This window comes from Eublepharis macularius, chromosome 2 (assembly GCF_028583425.1).
Source record: "Eublepharis macularius isolate TG4126 chromosome 2, MPM_Emac_v1.0, whole genome shotgun sequence".
Classification (NCBI taxonomy): Eukaryota; Metazoa; Chordata; class Lepidosauria; order Squamata; family Eublepharidae; genus Eublepharis; species Eublepharis macularius.
In genome coordinates this window covers 138,723,928-138,739,408 of record NC_072791.1, presented here as the reverse complement: position 1 = coordinate 138,739,408, position 15,481 = coordinate 138,723,928, and the positions used below count along the sequence as shown (strand labels likewise).

The following is a 15,481-nucleotide window of genomic DNA, read 5'->3' as shown; positions in this document are numbered from 1 at the left end:
AGACAGAGAATCATCATTGCTGTCAGGTGGCCATCTAGCCTCTTAAATACCTCCGAGGAAGGAGAGCCCATCACCTCCTGAGGAAGCCTGTTTCACTGAGAAACTGCTCTCTCATGTTGTTCTTGCTAATGCGTAGCCAAAACTATTTTGCTTTAATTTTAACCCATTGTTTGTGGTCTGACCCTCTGGGGCAACAGAAAACATGTTAGGAGATGCTATACTGTACATATTTCACCCTTGGAAGACATGGTTTGTTTAGTTAACAATTGAACTAATTCTCCTGATGAAGATCAGTAAGAACAATTGGATGCAAGGCTGTGCTGTGTTAATTTATATAAGGCCCTGTAAACTGAAAAAATCATTTATTCTTTTTTACATCACAGATAAAAATCACGGATCTTTGTCAGTGCATATAAAGAAGCTTTCCTTCACTCCAGAAAGGGAAGTCATTTCATTGAAAGGAGATAGCCATGCTACTGGCATCATCCTACAATATGGCCATTTTTACAAGCTGAGGAAAAATATTACAAAGTTCAAGGCTGCAAGTATGTCTGAAAGGAAAACATAGTGCAGTGGCAACTCCAAAAATGCTTCACTAAAATGACAGTTTTATTTGCATTTCTTTTTTTAAAAAAGTGTTACAACAGCAGTCTAATATTTAACTACAATGAGTCCACAGATAATCCAGCAGGATATTGGGATTGTCCATCTCAAGTGAAAACCTAGTTAGAATCCAGAATCCATCTTCTCTAGCTGCAATTTTACAGAGCAAACTCTCTGCATGGGATTGGATTGTTCAACATAAACCTTTCATTTTTGAGGTGATGGGAATGGGCTAATGAAGTTCTCTTTGTCAGATGCATCTGGCGGGGAGGGCTGTGGTTATCGAAGGCTTGTGCTGCAGTGGAATTGTATGGTCTTGGTGGTGCTGCTGGACTCTTTTTGATTTTGCTACTACAGACTAACATGGCAAACTCCTTTGAACCTTTACACAAGCAAACTGATCCCCACATCAAAAGGAGCTGTTTGCATCTCCATATCAAAGGAGTTGTTTACATCCCTCCTCTCCTCCTCCCCTCCCCTCCCCTCCTCGATATTTGACCAGTTTCTTTCTGCCCTCCATGCATCTGAGGAAGAGAACTGTGATTCTCGAAAGCTTATGCTACAATAAAGTTGGTTAGTCTTAAAGGTGCTACTGGACTCTTTTTGATTTTGCTACTACAGACTAACACAGCTAACTCCTCTGGATCTATCTTCATTCACAGTTAGTTAAATTTCTCTAGAAACACTCAATCGACAGACTTTGATCAACAATTTCCTAATCATCACTATAACTCTAGTGGTACAAATCTTTGTTCTAAACACACTTCCCACTTCCATATCAGAAGCTACTGTTTGCATCTACTCCTCCCTCCCCTCTCCACCTATATATCTGACCAGTTTCTTCTTGCCCTCCATGCATCTGACGAAGAGAACTGTGATTCTCGAAAGCTTATGCTACAATAAAGTTGGTTAGTCTTAAAGGTGCTACTGGACTCTTTTTGATTTTGCTACTACAGACTAACACCGCTAACTCCTCTGGATCTACTTCCCATTGTGATAAATCAGTTATTCTACCTAAATGGGGTGATGGATCCTTATACAGTGGTGCCATGACATCTTGTGACAATATCGCGTTTCAATAGTTAAAATCTCACTGTAAACAAAGCTTATGGCTCCTTTCACTTTTACAACACTTAAACATCAGAGAATGTATAAATTATCAATGATCTTCTGCCCCATCCCCCAAGCCCATTTCACAGCACATCCCCTCTGCAACATCATTCCAATGTCTACTGGAACACCGCACTTCGTCAGCAAGTACCACAACAATGGTGTAAAGTTCTCCTTATATACCCTTAACTATTTCTTAAGGAAATGTCATTCAGATTAAATAATCTACAGCCTCATCCACACATTTTCACATACGTGCACACATACCACTTTCTGAACTCTTCAATATTTTTTCAAGTTCTTCAGACTCCATGCATTAGAGGAATTCTCAGCAACAAGGATATCTCCAAGTGGTATGGGACAGTGATCAACCTTTGCTGTACTTTATTAAACGGAGCGTGCTTTATCAAAGAATCATAGTCCACTCTGTTACAAAGAGTATTCAGAAACATTACTGAAAATGCTGTGTGTGCAAAAAGCAATGATCTTTAGATAAAAAAATGTCTTTTCACAAAGCCAAAAGTTTTTCCTTTGCCCTTTGTCAATGTGGCCTCTTACCATCCTTTCAGTAGCCTGTATTTTTCTCTTATTCATTAAAACATTTATATCCTACCCTTTCAACTGGTACAATCTAGGTGAAGTAACAGGCAACCAACAAAATCAAAGGAAAAATCCCTCAAGAAAAATTAACCTTGCTAAAATGCATAAAAATTCAAAAGAAGCATCTAATTTTGAGCCACAGACGCTCAGGCACACAAGTTGTCCACAATGAAGTTCTACTACTTCGTCATATACTACTAACAACAGAAAAGCAGCTCTCATTGTGTAACTTTAGCTCTCCTCAATGGGTCTGAATTGAGGAGATCGGACCTTTGGACACTTACCGTGAAGGGTCCTTCTCCTCTGAGGAAAGGAGGACATCTTGGGTGATTCCCACCATCCAATCAGGGAGGCAGGAACTAACTTTCTTCCTCTTCCTGTCTAGCCTGTGGGACCACCCTCTCTTCAGTTCAGGTGACTCCACAAAGCAGTAACATTGAATTTATCATTCAGCAACTGTTAATACTGAGAGAAAAAACACCTGTTGCATTAACATGTACTGTAAATAAAGCATAACCTGGAGGAGGTATAAGAATGAGGCAGCAGGGTAGAGAAGGACGGAGACCCGGGGAGGGCAAGATGTCCTCCTTTCCTCAGAGGAGAAGGACCCTTCACGGTAAGTGTCCAAAGGTCCGTTCTCCCTCTGAGGCGGAGGACATCTTGGGTGCTCCCAAAGCAGTTTCCAGTTTCTGGGTGGGATGTGGTCTTCGTCCATGATCATGCACTGCAGTACTTTTCCACTACAGTCGGTGTCCGCTGAATCATATAGATTCGATTTGTAGCATCTTAATAAGGTCAAGACTGACAAACTTGTAGCCTTCTTCTACAAAAGTGTTCCCGTGTAACGCTGCACTGGTAGTAGCATTGCTCAAAGAGTGAGCTGGTATTCCACAAGGAACCTCTGCGAAAAGAGTTTTTAGGAGTTTCGATAGTGTATGTTTTGCTATTGGCACCTACTGCTGCTGAAGACATTTTCTTCCCTAAACTGAGATGAGATATATTTAAGAACAGTAAGACTGACTTTCTAATTTGCACTATTCGGAGCAGAGGCCTTAATCCTCCTTCTGACATCTAGGTTGTGTCAGAGCCTCTCCCTCGTCTATTTAGGGTACAGGTATAAATATGGTAGCCTTATCTCTTGCAAACTATGCAGTTTGGAATACGGTTTTGGAAGACAGCACGAGGCATCACCTTAATAATGGGAAAGATACAGAGTTCAGGTCTGACTAAATCTTCTGTCAGACGCAAACATAATAAGGAAGATAGTCTTCATTCTCGGCCTTCTCAGGGGAACATCCTTGACTGGTTCAAATGGATGCTTGGTCAGGGCTGTGTAAAATGTCTACTGAGTGAGGGCTTCCCAATAAGAGTTGTAAATTCTGAGCATAAACTGTTTTCTGAATGCTAGGAGAGTGTTGGTCACCTCTCAGAAATATTCCCATCTTAGGAAGGCGTTCCTTTCTATTTCCACACGGTTAAGCAGAGTAAGTCTAAATGAGGGAGCCAAATTGGTCCCTGCTGTAACTTCACCGGATAGGTCAGTAGGATGAGAGGTGGAAATATCACCATCTGTTGGAGGGTGGAAAGGCATGGTCTGTTACTGGTAAGGGTAGTAATACATAGAGGAGGCCTAATGGCCACTGCAATGTCAGGGCATCTGCTTGTGAGTAGAACAAATCTTGTCATGTACCCCGGTAGTTGATGGCTGTGTTGGGGCGCACACAGGTTCATGAGGTGTTGTGAAGTGCAATGTTATGAGATGTTTCTTAAGGGACTATTCCCGTTCTCCCCTCAGCCAGTCTGCCCGGGCATTGGATATGCCTTTGATGTGTACAGTTCTGATTGAAGCTAGATGACCATCCTCCCAGGTAAGTATCCTTGCTGCCACCTGTGTCACTTCAAGGTCTTGAATCCCCCCTGCTTGTTTATATATATTTTGTCTGCAACCTTGTCCATACAGAGCTCTGAACTGGAGCAGGGCCAGACAAATTGCTCCCCTTCCTACGTCATTGATAGGGAGACATGCCTAACCTGATTCTTACACCTGTAAATATTTGTTGTTCTCGAGGGATCATGAATCTTTTGCTTTGTATTGGGTTGGTGACCTTAGCTCAGATGGGTTTTGATCTGAAGTGGTATCTGAATGGGAAGATCTGTCTTCTCCATGATCTGTTGTTAATGAGATCTAAGAAAGGTCTGAAGTGGTCTTGCCTATAGACGACCCCAAAGGTATTGCATTGTAGGTAGCAACTAGCAAACCCATCAGTTTCAGTAGTGTTGTGAGAAGTGATTATGCACTCTGATGACAGTCTCAGTCAGCAGTTTGGTCTTCCTGACCTTTTCTTTGGTGAGGGATAGAAAAAACCCTTTTGGTGACTGTGATCTAACCCAGGTGTTCAAGCTTGTAGGGACTGAATGGTGAATTGAGTGTTGTGGTGAGATTTTCTCTTGAACCGATCAGGAGATCATCTGGGTACAAGTGAACATGAATACCCCCTGTCTCTGAAACATATGATGAGGTTGATCATGAATTTTGTAAATACTCTCGGTGTGACGGACAGGCCAAAACAGGATGGCTCAGAACTGCCAATTTTTATTTTTAATTTTTTTTTTTAAACATAAAATCTTAGATAATTTTGATGGGCTGTCAGAATTGGTACATGGAGGTATGTCTCTGTGAGATCTGTAGATGTCATGTGTTCTTCTGATTGATTAGTCACTGCGACTGAGCCCAGAGTCTCCACTCAGAAGTGATATAATTTGATAAACTTGTTCAAAAAACTTGAGGTCTAATAACACCCTCCAGTCCCTATTCTTTTTAGGGACTGAGAAGAAGATTGAGTAGACCCCTTTCTGGAGGGCAGCTTTCAAATTGTATGGAATAGCCTTGTGAGACTATGTGTAAGGCCTGCCTGCTTGTCAACCTAAGCTTGATGGTAAAGAGTAGTTGGCCTCTCACGGGACAGCTAGCAAGTTCTGTCTTAGAGATCTGGGTATTAAGGTTGATCTCTTTCCCCGTGTGGAGAACTGTCTGTTTGATCTTGGGAAAAGGTAAGCATTATCCCCACAATACAGCTGGAGAGCTGGGACTGAGAGGACTGGTTTATCCAGGACCATATGGAAAGTTCATGGCAGCAGTGAGAAGTAAACCTGCAGAGGACTGCATCACTGTTCAGTTATTTAACCGCTATACTACAAGTGTGGTCTTAAAAAGACCCCCCTTATTAAAGGGTTGCCTAGATTAACCTCAGGATGGCCATTTGGAATCTTGTCTGGACCTTAGTAGTGCGTGTTATGAATAAAAGGCTGAGGTCCAATGGATCTCCTCTCAGATTGTTTGAGTGTTTTTGGCAACACATTCTTCTGTCCTAGGTCTCAATCTAGATCTTTCCCAGGGCACCCCCAAATAGCTTGTCTCTCTGAAAGAGGTAAGCCAGGATGATATTTTTAGAGTGTGAATCTGCTGGCCATGCTCTTACTCAAGTGTGCCAGCTTGTCACTGCTGTCAAGACCATAATCCTAGAAGAAAAAGGTAAATGTATCCAGGATGATGTCTGCCTTGAAGGTATTGACCCTTACATTTCTGTTTGCCCCTTCAATGGGGGCAGCTATTGTTGTACAGGAGGAGTTGGATCAGTTTCCAGATCCATACTTCTGACACTCTTGAGGCAATAGAGACAATAGCTGTAGCCTTAATAGCCATGGTCATGGCCTCGTGAGCTCTTGTTAGCATGGCCTCTCTCTTCTTGTCTAAGTGGTCTCTGACTGATCCTTACCCATCTTCTGACCAGAGCCCAGATGACTGAAGAGTAGCCACTGGAGGTTCCATCGTAGGTACCTGCAACAACTCATAGCAAAGAAAGGTAGTAAGTACAGTTTTTTGGGGGGACCAAGTTTGAGGATTATTAATTGGCTTATGGTGTAGAACACTCAGCCTTGAACCTTCTCCACAAATATTCTGGAAATGGGAGGACCTTTTCTGAGGAACCTTCACGAGGAAGTGACTCGTTTCCCTGGGCTGGATTTGGTATTCCCAGTCTAAGGGTCCTACTCCCCCAAGGCTAATTTTTACAGCTCTAAGGCTGAGAATGTCTTAGGTGTAAATTCTGGTAGACCTCAGATTCTGACAGCTGGACTGACTGCTCTGGTAGGGATATTTCTTCCTTTGCCACATCTGAAGGAATTCATCCTTCTCCCTGTCATTACAAACTCTATCTGAGGGCGATCCCCCTGCTCCGTGGGGATCCCTGACTGATAAACGTTGCAAACTGCCTTATTCTGACTCAGACCATCGGTCAGTGTTATCTCCTCAGACTGGCAGCAGGTCATCAGGGTCTCAGAAAGAGGTTTTTCTCCTCATCTACCTAAACTCTTAAACTGGAGTTAATGGGGAACAAACCTGGATCTTTTGCATACAAAGCAGAAGCTCTTCCACAGAGCTACAGCCTTACTCATGGAGGGAGGAGGAGGTAGACACCACACCACTATTTCCTCTCTCCTGGTTAGTCTTAAGAGTTAAAAGGTTCAAAGACACCGGCAAAATTGCGCCCTTTATACATTACTCATCTGACAGGGAAAGGCAGGGCTAGATCCTGTTGTAAAAGCAGGGCTAAATCCAAAGGGGAAAGGCCTGCTGTAAAATCTCCAGCCAGGAGATTGGCATGGGCACATTCACATGGAGCCAGGGCTGAGGAGATTCCTGGAATCTTTATAGGGCCAAGGTGCATCTGACTGGTAAAGTAACAGGATTTCCTCCCTCACAGTCAGTCTAATTGCTGACAGGAATTCTGGAGATATAACACGCTCAGGGGAACACTTACGTGGCCCTCCTGGGCTTGTCGGCTGGAGCTCTGGGTGTCTGGATTATGTTTCAGCCATGTTTCTCCTGCCAGGAGATTGGCAAGTGCGTTGCGTTGTTTCCCGCCAAAATTGAGCTCCACCAGGTGGCGCTGTTCTCAGCTGGCTGGCTGAGGCACGCTGTTTGAACAAGCTCCCTCTGTGGAAGACGGGGCTGTTGAGAGGCCTGCGTCTCTTCCAAGGCCATTTCCTTGCCGGGGAACACATACAGCCTCAGAGGCATGTTGGTGCCGGCTGGGCCTGTTCCCGCCATCGGTAGGACGGCACTCCATGGGAACAGCCCATATTCTCCTTGCCAGGGAACCCATACAGCCTCAGAGGCATGCTGGTGCCGGCTGGGCCTGTTCCCGCCATCGGTAGGACGGCACTCCATGGGAACAGCCCATATTCTCCTTGCCAGGGAACCCATACAGCCTCAGAGGCATGCTGGTGCTGGCTGGGCCTGTTCCCGCCACCGGAAGGATGGCTCTCCATGGGAACAGCCCAAATTCTTCTCCATGAAGCTTTCCTCAGAGTCCGATGACTCTCTAGAGACCATCTCGTCCTCTTCTTTTCATTCTTTGGCAAGAGGAGTAAAAGAAGAGGAAATGGGAGGAGAGTAAGGTAATGAAGTAAGTAAGGAGTAAGGTAAAGAATGATTTGAGGAAGAAGAAAGATAAATAAGAGATAAAGAGAAAAAAGGGCAGCAGAGCTAGTCTGCTGCAGAACTGCTCTCCCTGGAGGCAGGAACAGAACTGAACTGAAGAGAGGGTGGTCCCACAGGCTAGACAGGAAGAGGAAGAAAGTTAGTTCCTGCCTCCCTGATTGGATGGTGGGAATCACCCAAGATGTCCTCCACCTCAGAGGGAGAACAGCTAGGAAACCCTCCAGTTTCTCTGGATATTCCTTCTTGGACCTATCTGCTAAACCTGACCCCGGGGGGTGGGGGGGAACTAAGCAAGAAGCTGAATTTTCCAAAAATCTAGGCGTAGTTCTTCTGAAGGAGGATTACAAGTTTCAGGTCCCACATTATCTACACAAAAAAGAACTAGTAGATCTTCACTATAAAAAGTAAGCATTCGCTACTTCAGCAACTATTCAGGCCTGTCCTGTGTTATCCTTGGGTACTTCACTCATATCTACACTGCAGCTTCCATTTTCACACATTCTGGAAAGGAAGGGGGGAAACACATCCCAGATGCTAAACAATGACAAGATCTTGGAATGACTTGCAAGGAATGTCACACATGCTCTCGTGGCAAAGCATGCCCATTAAAAATGGCTTCACTGGCACAGCCAGGAACTGTTTACCAGAACCTACACAGTATTATTCAGACTTGGCAGACAAAATGTTTACTCTACTTACATCATAGTAAAGTAGACATAGCAAAATTCTGGACACATTTTCTTAAACTTAGGAGTATGCAACACACATTTCACATTGAACTTTGGAATCCCGATTTGCTACAGGTACACTGTCTCAACTGTAGCAATGACATTTTGGGAATATAAACAAAGGGAACAAGGGAGAGATTGAGATTAGAAGCCATCACATCTTGCATTGTGGCTGCAGATCATAAAGTACATTCATGCAGCGTAACCTTAAGCGTGTATACTCAGAAGTAAACCTCACTGAGTTTAATGAGACATTCCTTAGTAAATGCATTTAGTACAATCTAAGAAATAAAACAAGGGATTCTATTTACAGAATAACCCACAAACAGGAGAGGAGGAAAAAGAGATGGCATTTTGTCAGAACTTCTCTATTAATTTTGGTGCTTTGGAACTATGTCTGTGTTGTGGATGGATTCCTTGTGTTTTACAGAAGTAACAGGCCAGTTCTATTCTGAGTTTGCAGTGAAGCACACAATTCTCTTACAGTGAAACAGATACAGCACCTCAGCATCCCAGTGGCAGCAATGGGCGGGGCGGGGGGAGAGAATCATCATACAGCTATCACTCCTTTGCCATTTGTCACATGGACCAACTGGGGGATCAATGGCACAAATTTTCCCAACCCTTCATTTTTGCATACCATTATAGGTCAGGCACAAAACACCCTAGGATCCTAAGGGGGAAAAAAACGTATTGGTCAAAGCCTCTTTTGGTGAAAATTTTAAATGGGAATTCCACCTTTTGATTGGCCCAGAAAGGGAAATCTCTGCCCCTGTGAACCCCTAGAAATATGGGCTCCAAAGAAGGAAGTGTTGGTCAGTCTGTCACCTTGCTCCCTTTTGTCAAGTGCAGGAAAGGAAGCTGACCCATCTTCTAAAGGAAGTAGGTATTCTGAAGATTGTGTAAGTGCTCAGCAAGCAACTGTGTTTTCCTTTATTCTGTAGTTACCTTTTGTAGATTCTCTCCATTATTTGTTGTGTGCGTGTGAGTGCGCGCGTGTGTGCACGCACGTACATATATGCATAAAAACAAACCTTTACAAATTGTGCTGCAAGCTTTGAGAGACTTGCTGGATTACCTTCCCCATGAGGAGCTGCTTTAAGATCTCTCTCTGATATCAATCTGAGAAGAGTGGGGTGGGAGAGCTTGTTCTCACACAAGTGCACAGCCTCATATTCAAGGGTGTAGTACTGACTGATCTGGAACAGTCTGAAAACTCCTAAGAATCACCTCAACGGTGATACACCTAAGGAGTATCTCTCGGGTCCAAGTGGGCTGGGAATGTACAGAACACAGAGAAATACAGGGATCTATAACAGGATTCATTACTGTCTGAATATCACATTACTGATGATTGAATAATATTGATTACTTCCCTTCCTCAAACAAAAACGTCTTTGATAACTAATTGTCTCTATACTTTTCCACATCATATGCATTTCCTTCAGCAAAATCAAAAAGAGTCTAGTAGCACCTTTAAGACTAACCAATTTTATCGTAGCATAAGCTTTCGAGAATCACAGTTCTCTTCGTCAGATGCATGAGAACTGTGATTCTCGAAAGCTTATGCTACAATAAAATTGGTTAGTCTTAAAGGTGCTACTGGACTCTTTTTGATTTTGCTACTACAGACTAACACGGCTAACTCCTCTGGATCTATTTCCTTCAGCATGGCCTTTGTAAAATACTTCATAAATTGAAAGTTTGTCAGCATTTGCCGTCTGCCAGTTGACCAAGTCATCTCTCTATAAAAAGTATAAAGCAGGCATGGAATGTCTCACTCTCCCTCACACACACAAGCACAGAATCCAGCAGAGTACCAAAAGCCAATAATGTGTCATATTGCTGCTCTAACTGGCTCCTCAGCAAGCAGAAACAAGCACTGGAATTGAAAGAAGTATGCTGCAAAGAGCTCCCTCTGGGATTTAAAAGTCTAAGGCAAGACCTGTTTGAAGATCCCCTTTGACTTCCTAGCCCAGAGTAGTCAACCATAAACCCCAGTAGCCTTATCAAGGTCTCCAAGTGCTGCCTATATATAAAATGCTGTAGGAGGCAAGAAGTTTGCTCAAGCATTTTCAGGACAAAGAAGCAGATGTACGTTGTAAAGCAAAGGCGCGACTCAGCATCGACCTCTCCTTCCATTCCACTTAAATTGGTACAGGTACCAAGGGTGAAGAGAACGGAGTACAGCACACTGAAGTGGAACAGAACAGATACTGAAAAACTGGAAATGTGTCTATTTGCAGCCAAGAAGGATGCTTGGTACACAGACAAGGACAGCTGGTATTATTTATTAGAAAATGTCTGTTACATCTCCAGAGAACCTGCTTGAACCTAGACATGGCAGAGTAGCACACTCTCACTGGATAGTTTCAGAAGCTGAATACCATTTCAGCAAGTGCACCCTCCCCTTAGAAAAACTGACATTTCCCCTCTGAAATTGTGGGGGTTGGCCCTAAGGCACTTGTTGAATGGGAATTTAGCCCTCTGGCCCATTTGATTTGGACACTTCTTATCCTTTATAAGTCAAATAAAGGAGAGCAAATGTATTAGAAACAACACCACATGCATTCTAATTTAAGACTGTGCCTATTTTGTCAAACATGTAAATGAGCCAGCAAACTGCTTCTTAATACCGTAAGCACAGTACTAGTCAGTGGAGCCAGTCCACCTATTCGGCAGTGAATGTTCAGTAATCAAGGAACAAGTTTATCACATATATCTAAGAGTCATATTTTTATGACACCTTTCCTTTGAAGAGCTTAGGACAGAGTACACGTTCCCTCTTTCATTATATCCTCATTAACCTGGGTAGATTAGACCGACGGCCAAACTATACAAGACGCCAGACACTTGTTCTTCATGTGTAGGATCTCGCAAGCTTACCTGGGAAGGGTAGTCTTAAAAAAAAGCCCAGCGGCTCAATGCAATTTTCAGCCAGGGAGAATCACAACTGGAGGGACTCTCTCTTTCAAACATCTTCCAGGAGCTTGGGATGGTTGGGGGGGCACAATGTAACAGGAGGCAGGAAAAAAGGCAAGGTGTTTTGCACACAAGAGAGAAACCTAGTCCCTCCCATTGTTCTTCTCCCAGCAGGGAATCACAGTGCGGATTTTCTCTCAGCTTTTTTCCTGCCTCCTGTTACATCCCGTCCCCGCCCCGTCTCTGAGCTCCTGAAGGAAAACTGAGCCGAGTGGATTTTTGGAAGAGAGAATCTCTCCAATTGAGTGGAGCTCAAGTGGAGTTGGGAAAGAAGTCATTGAAAGAAGTTTAAAAAACTTTGAATAAGCATCCATACTTCCTGCAGGCCTCATGTTTCTTACCTTTACTGCCCCTAAAAATTCTCATCATAGACCTCCCTAGATACTAGATTTGGCCAAGGCTGAATCTTGTTTCCAATCTACTGTTAGAAAAAACCACAGTGAAAAACATTATGCGACAACTTTTTTTAAAAAAAATTAAGATTTGGCTGAAAACCATCGACTTTCCCAATGTCCGCTGAGGCCATGTTTCCAAAGTATTTTTCTGTAGGGATGGCACTCCCAAAACCTTTATCTTTCACTGGTTTTAGATATTTAAGGATTGACTTCAACCCACTAAAGAATGCTGTTGCTTTGAAAAAGCTTCTTATTCCCTCTTCAGTGTCTATATACATTCTCATAGAAACTGATTGCTCACATTGTTCTCCCTCCACACCCTGCTTCCTAGCAGCATACCTAGCTTTACAACAGAAAATGTGATTGCATCTCATCAATTTACACCAGAAAGGTAGAAACTGCAACTGTGCCTAGAACAGCGTATGGTTGTGCATATGCCCCAGTGCCTGTGGGCATGCACATACCCACAGGCACTGATGGTACAGATAAGGACCTCACAGTTTGCACTGCAACCCCACCGAAAAATGTACTGATTCACTGAAGCATCTTAGTCTCCTTGGAAGCCATAATTTGGAAACGAAACTTTTCACTTAAATTCTAATCTTCCCACTGCTTCCCCCCCATATAAAAATTAGAATGTCTGTTTCTATTCACTTGGCCATATAAATTAGTTTCTCATGCAGCTAAGCAAATACTTCCTCCAGATTTCATACCTTGCCATGTGTTTATGGGGGCTTTACTGGAGTATGGGGATATATATCCATTAGATCCTGGTAGATACTCAGAATCTTGGCAATCTGAGGACTGCTGAGGACCACCTGGTGGGGAGGGCGGACTAAAAATCTAAATAATAAATAATGAAACAAACTGACATACAAAAATTTCTGGATCTCCTAGGCTAAAAGAATGCATAGCCAAAGTGATAAAAAGTTCTAACAATAGGTCTGTACAGGGTACTTCCCAAAGGCCTAGTTGCATTTACATTAGCACTGGTGTACATTTACTTGATTACATCTGGAGGATTAATTTACATTTGGGTACTCCCATTCAAAGCAGTGAAAGTTTGTGGCACTCCTAGAGAGGGACAGATGGGTTTGTGGGCCTGGCTATGACACAGGCCTAGACTGCTGCCAGACTTCTACCAATGCACTCCCTGTTGAGTAAACAAAATTACTTGTGGAGGGTGCTGTATTCAGGTCTTGAAGAGGGAGAGATTTAAGGGACATGTTTCCAACAAGATTGAAAGGGCCGCTCTTGGATGCATTTCGTGATTAAATTTCACAGCAAGCAATGCATGTTAATAGTATCCACCAGGGTTATTTTCAGAGATATATGAGCTCCTGCAGAATCATTACACAGAAACACCTGGAATCAGGGAAAGTGCTTCCACATATGGCACCCCTATGTACAACAGTGGCTATCTGTCATAGCTTGCATTTCACTAGCAGTATTTTCCCCATAAAGGTTGGCTCAAACCAGCAGCAGGGGTTGGGAATCTGACAAGGCTCAAACAACCCAGGAGGACCCCCTGAAGACCACTGGACTGCCACAATGCAACAGGAGCCACCAACACTTTTGCTAGGTAGTGGCAGCAGGTTGGGGGTCTTGCATGAGCCAGGCCTAACCAGAAAGCTGTTTGGTAATGGATCTACTGCCTGTGATGGGTACTTCTTCTCTTCCTCCTGAGACACAGAGGGACAGGCAAATAGCAGCCTCTTCCTCAGGGACAGGGCAGCTTGCCGCTTCTGAATGCTTACTCACTTGCTTGGGTGAACGACTGAGAGAAAATTAGAAGCAACTGCTGATCCTCAGGAGGAGGAGGAAGAGGCGGTGGCAGCTCTCCTTGCCGTTCCCAGCTCCTGATCCATCCTTCCTCAGCACTGCATTGCCACCTGTTGTGGGGCAGCAACACCTCTTCCACCTCCTGCAGATCAAGGAAGAAGCCTGGCAGGCCAGCCAGTAAATACCAACATTGTTAGGAGCTCTATTCACTGCCCACAGAGAAGCAGCAGACAGCGGCTGCTGCTCTTTGCTGTTGGCCGAGGCTGGATGAAGATAGGCTAAAACCTTAAACTGTCAGGTTTCAGAGGCTCCACAGCATCATTTTAAAAAATGGTAATTTGGTAATTTATTTATATCCAAAGGCTCCTCATAATCTGAGGCCCTAAACTGTAGTTTACTAAACTTGCACAACTTGCTTCAGTCTCTTGCCTAAGCAGCCAAATGAACAAGTGGGCATGACTGCTAGAAGGAGCAGCTTGCTCATCTGCCCCCACTGCTGTGTAAGGGGGCTGCTGCTGCTCCTAATAGCCATCATAGTCACTTGCTGGAAAAGCAATCTGTAGGAGTGAGAGGCAGTGGCTGCCACCGCCGCCTGCCTTCAGCCTCTGTCTGAATGAGAAGGTAGCCATGTTCCAACACTGAGCATCTTTCCCAAACCTAGAACTGGTGCTAAGAAATAACATTTGATTTATATACCGCCCTTCATGACAACTTAACGCCCACTCAGAGTGGTTTACAAAGTGTGTTATTATTATCCTTAGGACAATCACACTTCACACTGTGAGGTGGGTGGCGGCGAGAGAGCTCCGACTGACCCAAGGTCACCCAGCTGGCTGGCTTCAAGTGGAGGAGTGGGAAATCAAACCCAGTTCTCCAGATCAGAGTCCTGCCACTCTTAACCATTACATCAAACTCGCACCCACTTGCCTACTTTGGAAGAAGCTGGACTTGCAGGTTAAAAAGGTAAAGCACCGAGACTTTTTACAGGGTGGTTTGCCATTGCCTTTCCCAGTCATCTACACTTTACCCCCAGGAAATTGGGTACTCATTTTACCAACCTCGGAAGGATGGAAGGATGAGTCAACCAGTTACTTGAACCTGGCTTCCGCCAGGATCGAACAGGCTTTGGCCTGACTGTGATCTTCTTGGGGGCACCTGGGAAGTGGTGGTTCAAACCGCTGAGCAAGCTGGGCCATAACACGCATTACTTTTTCTGAAGGCACAGTCCACTTCTGGAATGAGGTCTCCTCTCTGGATTGGGCCCCTAGTGTTCATTCCACTTTCCTTGGGGGAAGCGGCTAGCAAAAATCTATCATGAAATGGTTGCCCTCCATTTGTCTCCCCCCGCCCCCATCAGACTAACAGCAGAACCACAAGTGACAAAAGGCACCGGTTGGACACTTGTCAGCTTCCCTCAAGTTTTGATGGGAAATGTAGGCAGCTTGGCGGAATGTTGGACAAGTGACAGTTGAAAAGTCCATTGGACAGCAGTCGGAGAGCAAAGCTGCGAGACCAGGATGCCTACATTTCCCATCAAAACTTGAGGGAAGCTGACAAGTGTCCAATCTGTGCCTTTTGTCACTTGTGGTTCTGCTCTATAGATCATCCAGTGTTTGGCTTTGATGGTTTCTTTTTCATGATTGATCCCTGGCTGGCAACTAGATGGAAGAAGCTGGACTTGCAGGTTAGCAGGGGATGTATTTAGCATATTTTAAAGGAGAAAACAAGAAATTTGTAATGTGAACGGGCATTCTCACTCAGAAATATCCAAAACATTT

At 44.1% G+C, this 15,481-nt stretch overlaps 1 protein-coding gene across 9 annotated transcripts in view; it reads right to left on the bottom strand.

Moving 5' to 3' along the window:
* The window catches only part of SLC25A22 (solute carrier family 25 member 22), an 83,873-nt gene that overhangs the window by 52,950 nt on the left and 15,442 nt on the right, over positions 1–15,481 (bottom strand). For 2 of the 9 annotated variants that reach the window (XM_054970393.1, XM_054970400.1), the window contains exon 1: positions 1,981–2,069. The exons of the other annotated variants lie outside the window; for them this stretch is intronic. The gene's annotated coding sequence lies outside the window, so the exon portion shown is untranslated. Of the gene's footprint in view, positions 1–1,980; positions 2,070–15,481 lie in introns of those variants that run through there. 9 annotated transcript variants of the gene reach the window in all.